This window comes from Lepisosteus platostomus, chromosome 7 (genome assembly GCF_059453375.1).
Source record: "Lepisosteus platostomus isolate fLepPlt1 chromosome 7, fLepPlt1.hap1, whole genome shotgun sequence".
NCBI classification, from domain to species: domain Eukaryota; kingdom Metazoa; phylum Chordata; class Actinopteri; order Semionotiformes; family Lepisosteidae; genus Lepisosteus; species Lepisosteus platostomus.
Window position 1 is genome coordinate 7,370,663 of NC_142617.1, and position 11,002 is coordinate 7,381,664.

The 11,002-nt window shown below is 37.0% G+C and overlaps 1 long non-coding RNA gene across 1 annotated transcript; it reads right to left on the minus strand.

Moving 5' to 3' along the window:
• Positions 1–512: 512 nt before the first annotated feature.
• Positions 513–6,623, minus strand: LOC148658052 (uncharacterized). Its single transcript, XR_015940023.1, has 2 exons — positions 6,526–6,623; positions 513–5,953 (listed from the first exon to the last, which is right to left on the minus strand). It is a non-coding gene; the product is annotated as an uncharacterized LOC148658052 (long non-coding RNA).
• Positions 6,624–11,002: the final 4,379 nt, after the last annotated feature.

Here is an 11,002-nt window from a genome sequence, read left to right on the forward strand (position 1 = left end):
TCTTCATCCGTCCGCATAGGGTCTTTACTACGCATTTCACGAGAGTCAGGACCGGCTCCCGTGACACATTGCATGTCTGGAATGATCATTTCTGGATTCACTATAGTACTGTGTTAGACCTTTATATCATGAACCCCAGACAGCGTGTTCAGTTCTTGTGTCCATGTGAACTGATAGGATATGTTTGAAGAAGTAACCCAGTTTCAGTTTATATGTGCAGTTCTGGTTTCTACATGACCTCCTTTCTATGCTTTCCTGCGCAACAAGTGCTTGTCTCTTAACTTTCACTTGCAGCATCAGGTAAATATGACAGGTACTATTTAATGTCACCTTCCAGAAGATTTCATGAATTCAAAATAAAAAGTTACACCAACTTCATAAAGTGAGAATAGATCTGAAAGGGATTTTTTCCAAGCTGCAACCTAAAAATGCTTGAGCTTAAGTAAGAAAGTATCTTCCAGCTTTGAACAAAAACTAATGTAGGCTTTAACCATATAAAATACAAAGCAGGATGGTTATGAAAACATTTATTTAGATTATGTATTTCAAACCAGAGGACATTGAAGATGTGAAGACATGAAAGAAATATACAGATTCTGGTCAGTCTTCATGAGTGAAAGAACCACACAAAGAAATCCTAGAACTTTACATTATTCTTTTTACATTACTCTGCTAGAAATTCTCTGGATCCTCTAAATTTAAATAAGTCTTGGTGATATCACTTGGTTAACCAAATTTAAATTAAGAGTAATCAGAATAATAATGATTCCTTGCCTTTAAACTGCACTTTCAATCCCAAATCCTTTTACACATAGGTGGGGACCCTTTTCATCCACTGTTGTGCAGCACAAACCTGGGAGACGCACCATAGTTATTCTGCCACAGCTTCCTACACGGAAGATTATTTCAGCAGATGGAAACCCTTTAGATAACAAGGGTTATCATGCCTCTCATGAGCCTATCTTGATAAGTCATGACTGCAATCAAGCATCTCAACTGAAGAAGCTAGATTATCTTCTGTAGCACAGTGCCCCCCTGTCACTATACTTTGACAATTGTTTAGGAATTTTAGTCCAGACTGAAGAGTAGCAACTACTGGTGCACTAGTTCGGTTAGATCATAATAAGCGCAAGAGAGAGGAAGACAAAATACACAGAGTATATTTGGCATGGCTGGCCTGGCTGAGGGAATTTGGCAGCCATACCCTAATCCTGTGTATTGCGAGGAATCAGCCAGGGAGCTGCTGTAAGGGTCTAGATGGGGTGGAAGGAGTGGTACAAGAGAGTAGCACATAGATTAGGATGTACCCTTCCGCCCAGATTTCTATGATAACTTCGTTAAAATTCCATTTAGAGCAGCTACCTGGTTTTCTATAAAGGTCTCCCAGGACAAGCATTTTGCTGTTGTAAGTGGTGTTGGTGGAATCATTATCTGTAGGTCATGAAAAGAGGTCACTCAAGATCACTTTATTGATTGTTTAAGAGATAAGTCGAGCTAGAGAATACTGTTACTTTGTATGATGCTAATGTGTTTTCCAAAGCGCACTAGCCTGAAACTGTTTGTGTAGTGAGCAATATCCCAGGAAGTCTTCTTGGATTTTTGAGGATATGAGTGACCATAAGGCTTAACCACAACTTTGTACACAAGCAACTGATAAAGTTTCAACCATAATAATACAACCAAAGAGTCAATTATGAATCACCTCATTTAGTAAATCACGTTAGTGTTTGGGAGCATACTGTATGTAGTTCAGTTATATTAGATGAGACAGTTGACATTACAAATCTTAGTCGGATAAAAACCTTTGCTTTCTGCTCTTTTCACATTGGAAAATATGGAGGTTTGGAAGTGACATTTCATGTTTGATGGGCACTATGTTGCAGATAGACACACAGTCAGGCAGACATGCACATAACACCCAAACAGGAATAGCTGTTTTCGTTTTTTAAAGAGTTCCCTTAGTGGAACTGAGACTTGGATTGAGTTGGCTGATTCTCTGTGCTCAAAATGAGTCACTCTGTATATGGAAGTGAGTGATCTGGAGATCTCAATGGTGCGAAAACTTAAAAGGTCATAATATTCCGTCTGATTTCAGTGTCACTGACAAAATGTGTCACGGTGCTGTGCAACGAAGAGGGGTGCTAATACAGCAACATCAAGGTAAATTCCAGTGGAATGGTGCAGTGAACTTCGGGGAAGAAACCAAAAAGGAAAGAATTTAGTTAATATGGGAAAAGACTGTGAAACAGGAAAAACTAATATTAAAAAGCACCATGCTGTGTGAGAAATCATAGAATAAAGGATTTTGAGTAGTATAAGCATGTTTAAGTAGGATAAACAGAATAGGTTTGTTATCCCCAAAACACAAAAAAAAACAGTATAAAATGTTTAAATTATTGCTGTGACATTGTTTAACTAAATTTTCAAGGTGGGTTATACATCAAGGACATATACATACAAGGGGACCTGGGTTATACATACAAGGGGACCTGATCCAAAGACTCAAAATCCTCAAGGGCACGTACTGTATAAAGTCAAATCAGCTGACTTCTTTAGAGTGAACAGAGAAACACAAACCAGAGAAATACAAAGGGGAATGCATGTGGAAGTGCATTTAAAACTGTGCACACGAGGCACTTCTTCACCCGAAGGCTTGGAGGTTACCAAACAAGCTACCCAGGGCTGCTGTTCTAGCTGAAACCCTGACTTCTTTCAGAATGGTCATATAAGGTTCTTGGATCAATTATTTACCAATGACTTGATGGGCAAAATGGCCTCTTTTCGTTTGTAACCTTTCTTTTTTTTTTACGTTCTTCCATCTGAACATAAAGGTCAGGCTATTTAGTCAATCAAGCTAATTTGGATGCCAGCAGCTAATTTATCTGGGGATTTCTTTCAGCTGTTTCTTGACAGAAACCAGGTGATCAGCTTTGGGAACATGTCTGGCTCGCTTGTTCCAGATACCCACAATCCTCTGTGTAAAATCCCTCTTGTTCTTGGTTTTGAATACACTTCCCATTAGATTCCATTTTGTTATCTAATTCATGTTTCACTATTGATCATTGAAAAATTCTTGGGGTTTGAAAAGTCTGACTCAGTTTTATCTGTTTCAAGTTAAAAAGATTCTTTTCTTCTAACCTATGAAATAGGAATAGGAATAGAAGATTGGATTTACTCTTTTCCTTGAACTCCCTTCTTCACGGCTTCACATAGGGGTCCTACAACTCACCGCTTTTGGATCTCTGACAGAACAGTGAGCCTAAAGAGAGTAAATCCAATATTCCTTATCCAAGTCGTTAGGCAAGAGCGAAGTCGGAACTAGAGAACCAGGTCGGGTATCCGAAGGAGTCAAGTTGGGAAGAATACAGTGTAGCACACAAAAGAGAAAGCTGTGGAAGACTTCTCAACAGTGAGCGAAGGTAAGCCAGTGAAGAGTGTTTAAATATTGGAAGAGAGGGACGTGGTTGGATAATTAGTTCCTTGCTTGAGCATGTGTGGAATCTAGTACGTGTGGGAATGCCAGGGCTTTTACGAGAGAAGGAACGAGTTGTGACAGCAAGCTTGAAGAAAGCAAATAATTCAAAGCTGCAATCGGTAAACATTAGGAAGCATGCAGATGTGTATTTTGAACTGGCTTCCAGCTTCAATCAGTACTGAAGAGCCCCTGTGTTTAACCCCTGCTAAAGGACATACAAAAAGTCAAAAGCAGGGCGAGTAGAATCTTTGCCTTATTAACACTGACTTGATCATACGCATAAATGGGGTCAACCACATTAACAAATGTGTATAAAAGACTTTAAACTCTTTCCTCATGTGTGATCACCTAATGTGACTGTTTACTAAGGTAAAATTTGTAAAACCCTGCCAGTTACACTCATATATGTCCTCGCCACAGTGTACAGATCCACATTTTCCATGACCAGCCTTGCTATATTTCACAGAGCTTGAAGACGGATTGAATAATTATACAATTGCAAGCCTTTTCAAGAGAACGGAAAAGTCCCTGTGCATAGACATGGCCTATTTCAGCCCTTCTTGTGAATATTTTCCAATTTACTATTTTAATAGGGATAGCCTTTGCCGCAGTTAACTTCTTGATCTACTGCAGCACTTCAAGAAGATTACATTTTTTAAGACTCGCTGCTCAAACACATAATGACATTTCAGGTTGATGCTAGTATGAGAATAATTATCTTTGGGTGCCTGGCTCTTTGCATAATGAAACTCAGAGTGCCATCTGAATGTTTCCTAAATATTTGCATTCAACCCATTTTGAAATTGAGACATCCTTGCAAAAAAAATAATGTTTTTTCACATTAAAAAGAGAATTTAATTTTGCCCCTTATTCCCTTTCTGTCCCTCACAGCGGCGACACAGATAGAACATTATCAAAAGTGGCTTTTTGGAGTTTTTCAGAAATGATCTGTTTTGAAATAAACAAACATACTTTCACACAAGGTTATGTATTTTCATAGTGACTGAGGTGTCATTAGCGTTTGATTTATTTTTTTTCTAATCTTAGAATAACCCATGTGAAATGGATCCTGGTTTTCTGTTGTAACATGTTGTAACAAAGACATGCTTTGACAGTCAAAATGGTAGTAGACTTTGTAGATTTCATCTGTCATTCGAACAAACCTAGTAATTAAAACTTAAAAAACCGTAACGAACACAGAGCCGAATGTGGTGTGTTTTGGAATGCAGGAAGGAAGGCTTTTTAATCTCCTAAAATCCCAAACTTTTTTTAAAAATAAAAGTGGTTGTCGCAAAACAAAAAATATGTATTTTCCCCCACTGACTGGCTTTTAGAAATACCTTAACAAAAATATTTTTAACCCCACCAAAAAAGTTGCACTCTTTCGGAATGAATTATGATTCATGTGTCTCTACTGATGAGATAAGCAAGGTACAGATCTTTCCCTGCCAATATTTTTGATAAATAATGAAACACTTCGATTTTTTACTATACCTCTGCGTGCCAATGGTTGTAAGATCTCCATGATCATTTCACATACTATAATATAGTATGATATCATAGTAACACTTGTAGTTTTCCAATGCAAAAATATACCAGATATTTATTGGACAAAAAGAATGTATATAAATATACTGTATATAAACCTGTGGCCATCAGAATGACTAAATGCCTAAAAATGAAAATGAATCACTGCATGGCAGGGGTCAAGAAAATTTGTTCTTCTCACCATAAAAAATACTTCATTCAGCTGCTGTCACATGAAGCACACTGCGAATTTTTAAGCATATGTTTCAAGTGGTTCAGGGAACAAAAAAAAAACAAAAAATATGTACTGCTGCAGCAAGTATTTATATGTCCCTTTAACTTGCGGTACAGAATACATTTAAATAAATTCAACTGATTTTCTTTGCTCTTATGTCACACCACTCAAAAGCTTTCAAATTTCATGCTCAAATCATGCTCTAAGTGTTTGCAAGCTGTAAATGCTTTGGAATTTCTAAATGTTATGTATGGCCTGGTCATCATCACGAGGGATATACAGTGTCATTTACAGCGTCTTAATCAGACATGAAACATTATCCATTCATTTGTCAGCCAAAAGAATGAGATGGGAAAAAAACTTTGTAATGGTGTGAAAATTTGCTTACTCCATCCTAGGGCCCCAAGCAATTATTAGTCTGAAGTTATGTTTCATAAATCACATACCACTCTCGTTTCCAAAAGAGGTGTCAAAGGAAGGCAAATTATGTCAGCTTTTGTGTTCTCATTCATTGCCTCATGTCAGTTGAACAACAGTGTGTGGCACCACTTGTTATGCACGAGAGGCTGAGTAGTATGAGCTGGTTGAACAACACCTATGGCAGGCTTGTCATCAAGACATCAAGCTGCAGTTCATTCCCAGCGACATCTTCCCAAAAGAAACCAGTCCTCCATCTTTTTCATCCAGATGATGACTCCATTGATCTATTTTTCAGTCTGTTTGGAACAGAAAATAGAAAAATGCTGCTATTAGAAAGTTTTTTAAAATTATTTTGACCACTGGCTTCTTCCTTTTTTCGTGTGGGGGTGGAGGGATGGAAGAAGAAAAATTGGGGGTCACATATTCTTATCCTCCTGTGTTTCTGATGTTCAGGAACATTTTCTTTTCCTAGTTAAAAAAAAACCAAGAAGATTAAGTTGTTTCTTCCTCCATTCCCTTCCTGGAAGCTGTCTCTGCAAGAAGCCAAACTAATACTGACAGTCAGTCAATTAAATTCAGAGGTCTGGCTAACTAGATGGAGCTGCCACTTTTGCTAAAAACTGCATTCTGGCTTTGTTCTAGCAAATTTTCTAGACACTGATTTCTCCAGCTCCTATGCTGTGTTCTTTTTTTCAATATTGGCACCTTTATTTACTTTCTACGCAGATATGTCGTCGTTTTGCTGTTTTTGTGAAAAATGTGTGTAAAATGATCATGTTACATAATTTCTGTATGACATGTGTCTGTTTGCAGTCTTGGGGAATGTTCTTTGCATGAGTCAATCGTTATAATATCGAATGGATCGTACAGCCAGATGGATGCTACTTCCTTATCCAGGTTGCGTCTGGCGGGTTGGGCACAACTGAGCACCAAGCGGGTGAATTTCATAGAGTTGTTTGTTCAACGTTTAGGTTCCTGTTCTTTGAGAACTCTCTGTGTTCTTTCCTCGAACACGAGATGTTCTGGATTTTTCGCACGGTCAATAAAACCCTGTGTATTTTTTTCTCAAACACCAAACGCTCTCGAATCTGTGCCGTCATGACCCTGAGAATCCTTAGCGGAGTTGCAACACTGACCTTTAAGAAAAACTTCAGCACTACACAAGTCAAATGGCAAGGGAAAAAAAGAAAACGTCAATAAATACATGTAAATAAATTACATACACAGGCTCGGTCACCAAGTGCATCTTCAGCTGTGGCACGTCAATACCTGCTTTGACTCACTTCACAACTTGCAGAACTGACTGGGAGGGACCCAGAAAACCTTGAAACTTGCTTTTAACAGTCACTATTACTTGGTTGACATTTTCATTCAAAGCAACTTACATTTACATCCATTTATAGAGCTGGGCTTTTTTTTTTTAACTGGTACAATCTAAGTGAAGTACCTTGTTCAAATAAACAGCAACATTTTCCCACAAGGGATGTGAACCCACAGCCTCACGGTTATGTGTGGAGAGTTTCTTTCTGATGCTGAGATTACTGAATATTATATGCCAGGCTTTTCAATACCATCAAACAACATTAATACTTACCCTGAGACTTGAGTTGCCTTAAGTAGTGGATGTTCAAAAAAAGGCTTCCACAGAGCAGGAGAGTGTCGAATCGTTTTGTGTTGGAGAAATATCCACCCAGGAGGACATCTTTGTTAATAATAAATAAAGGGGATTATTTTAACATGTGCACATTAAACTCCTGTATGCTGGTATCATTATAGAATACGTGACTAACTTGTAGGCTACACCATTGCCACCTAGTGGAAGAATATAACGATAGTTTATATCGCAATACTACAAAATACGTCCTCAAGGTACTATAAGGCTATGGGCCACATACGCCTTATACAAGCATTCTGAGATATTTTAGAAGAGAAAAGTAATCGACGTTGAACCTCTCCATCCTTCCAGAATTAACCAAAAATAGCAATAAGAATACAAAAGCAAATGGCATGTACACTAAATGAAGAGGTCGAGATCTAAATGTTTTAACACAAAACTGGACACACACATGTAACATATCCGTAACATAAACTGGATACTTATAAATGGATCCATAGCTCCATAATCTCTGTGAAACTGCAAACTGAGAGGAAAAAAAATACTTTTTTTTTTACAATTCATTATGCGGTATATGTGATTCTTTGTCAAATTATGCTGAAATTACTTCTAATGTACAATTAGAAGTTGGGTTTACACTTGACACTGCTCAATATCAATTGCAAACCAAACATGACAGCTGATATTAAAGGAAAAATAACCAAACATGATTAGGCACATACTGTAGCTTGCAAAGTATTGGTCCCGATAAAGAATGCTGAAAAGAATGTTGCTTTGTTTTTTTTCTTTAACAACAAAAACATCAAAGGGTCATGTATTTTTAAATACAACATAGGCCACAATCTGTTTAAACAGGTAAGCCTATGAAGACGTATTGAACAGTTCTCACTTCAGAGAGGCAGCAGCATCCTTATGAATACAAAACAACCAAAGCAAAACTAAAAGATAACAAAAGAAAACGACAAGACAAAAACAGATCTAATAATTGCCTACTTACATTATTAGATGGACATAACATTTTTCATTTTCTTAGGAAGCACATAGCCCCCTCATTAAAATCACAACACTTTTTTAAATTATAATTGTGTATTATGCCACACTAAAACCACAAAACAGAAACAGTTAGAATAGCAACAAATGTACAGTCTTTGGTGCACAGAGAAAAACAGGAAAGTATCATGAAAAGCAATTCATTACGTTTGACACCTAAACAAAAAAATATTTCTGATCCCTCAATTGTTGTTGTTTTAGGAGCGTGTAGATAAAGAATCTATTACTGTGAGTGCTGGTACTGTATTAGGTTTCATATTAACAGTTTTTGCTGGAAATTCTCTGTAGTAGACAATGTTATTACTCTTATCATCTGTATTATTTCCTTAAGAAAATCTCTTATTCAGGGTGGCTTACAGCATTTACAAAGTTTTTACTTTGAGTGTAGGTACAAAACCAAAAGGAAGATCTCCTTACAAGTAAGAGAAAGCACAAGATAAATGCAATAAATCCAGGTACTGTAATGCTGATATAGAAAATGCTGTGCCAAAAGAAAATTATAAAAAATAAAACATGCGTTAGGCATCACAACAACAGTAACCATGTAAAGGGGGTAATACAGACACCCATTTGGTTTGTGTTTCATGTGTCCAGTGAATAAGTACAATCATGTACATTTCCAAACTGAGAAGTAAGTGCATTCAGTGAAATAAAATGTAAGAGGTGCAGTAGGATGCACTACACAATAGGGAGCCAATGGATGGACCAGAGCAACGAAGCCGCATGAGGAAAGCAAAGAAGACAAAAGTAGGCAGGCAGAAAAATTCTGGATGAGTTGAACGGACGGATAATTTTGGCAAGGACATCTGCAAATGGAGAGTTCCAACAGTCCAGGTCACAGAGTACCATGGCCTGGAGTGGCAGCTGTACAGAGTTATTGGTAAGCAGGAGACGGATTCTGGGATACACTTCAGTGCTCATGACCCCGCAAGGAATTATCATCTTTCTAATAATGGACGGATATAAAAGTTGTACGATACAAACGCATAACAGGCTAATAGCAAGAGATTTTACGTCTCACTTTTACAGGACTCCAAAATATGGAGTCATGCAATTTTGTTCTAATTAACTGCCTGGTTAATTAAATGAGATTTAAAATGTTTTAAACTGTAAAAGTAAATCTGAGTTATTAAATAATCTGACATTTTAATTGGGGTTTTTTTCTAAAAAAGTGATCATTCTGGATATGTTGCTGATTTTGTTTAATGATAAAAAAAATGCAACCATTAATTTGACTGTCCTTGTCTTGTGTATGTTCATGTAACGTTATAGCTCTCTTCCAGTCATCTTACAATTAGTCAGACTATCGCTTATGGCTAGGGACATTACTTCTGTGAGAGAGATGGGTTTTAATTGTCAGATACAAATTACTAAACTCCCCTTATGACAGCAATCACATTGGAAGTCCCCCTTGTCAGAAATCAATCAATGAATACCAAGGACAATTCAATAAACTGTTCTGGGTGCCTCCTTTTGCTCTACACAGGGTACAATCATTATTATTTAGTGCTAAAAAGAAAACATTGTGTCCCATAAAGTGGTACATAATACAGTGACAGCTTGAACACTTTGTACTGAAACACCAGCTGCAACTGTTGCTGTAGTTGCACCAAATGGTCACTCAGGCTGTCTGTGTCAGATTCAGCATCTTTAAATTAGATATGGAGACTGTTGCATTCATCTGAGCTCCCAGAGGACAACCTGTTTGGCTGTTCATTCCATTTCTGCATCACTTATAGATCCTGTAATCAATTCATGTAATGCACCGACATGCAAAATCCAATCTGAAATCTCCATCACATAAGTTGGCTGTACTTGATGTGGTACATTTTTCACCGTTCTGCCAGCACACATGACACTTTTTGATGAGCATTCAGAATAACTGGGACATATTTTGCATATTCATTTAGCGTACTTGTCCAGATCTCCACGTTTCAGCTGTTCTATCCCTGTTTGAATGAAAAAACAGAAGTTTTTGTATGTGTCTACCTTTTTTCTTTGTATCCATGGCTCGGTTGTTTTTTGTATATTTTAACAGAGTGCAGAAATTATCGATTTTCTGTTGTTTTTTTTTTAACAGTAAACTTAAATTCTAAGAAAAGGGATATTTTTAAACAAATGGAGGCTGGAAAGGAAAAGAGAACGTCTGTTGTTGGATGTGAAATAAAAAATGTTGGGGTAAATCTGCTGTGGGTTTTTTTTAACTTTTCAGGAAGAGATGAAGAATTAGGATGTTAGAGTGCCGAGGTCCAAAATAAAAATTATAATCTTTTTTATTCAAGAAAGGGTTTATTTCATTTTGTATACTAAATACAATAATAATACTTTATTACGCAAGTCAATTTGTCCATCGGTTATTCCTGTACACTTTATCTTTAAGGTTTCCTCATAAAAAAGTTGTAGAGATTCATCAACGGATAATGCAATAGCCAGCATGAAAAATGACCAAAATAAAACTAGCATACACTATTCTGATAGAAACAGCTCTACACTTGCTCATTAATCTCCATGAATATGAATGTATGTAATATATTCAATATAGATTTCTAAATAAATTATTTGAATGTAAGATTCCTATCTTGTTAGTATTACTAACCTTTCTACTGAGAATCAGATGATATCTCCTGGGAACTGTAAATCAGATGCCCATGCTATGCTGTTTTTAACAGGTGCAAGTCAT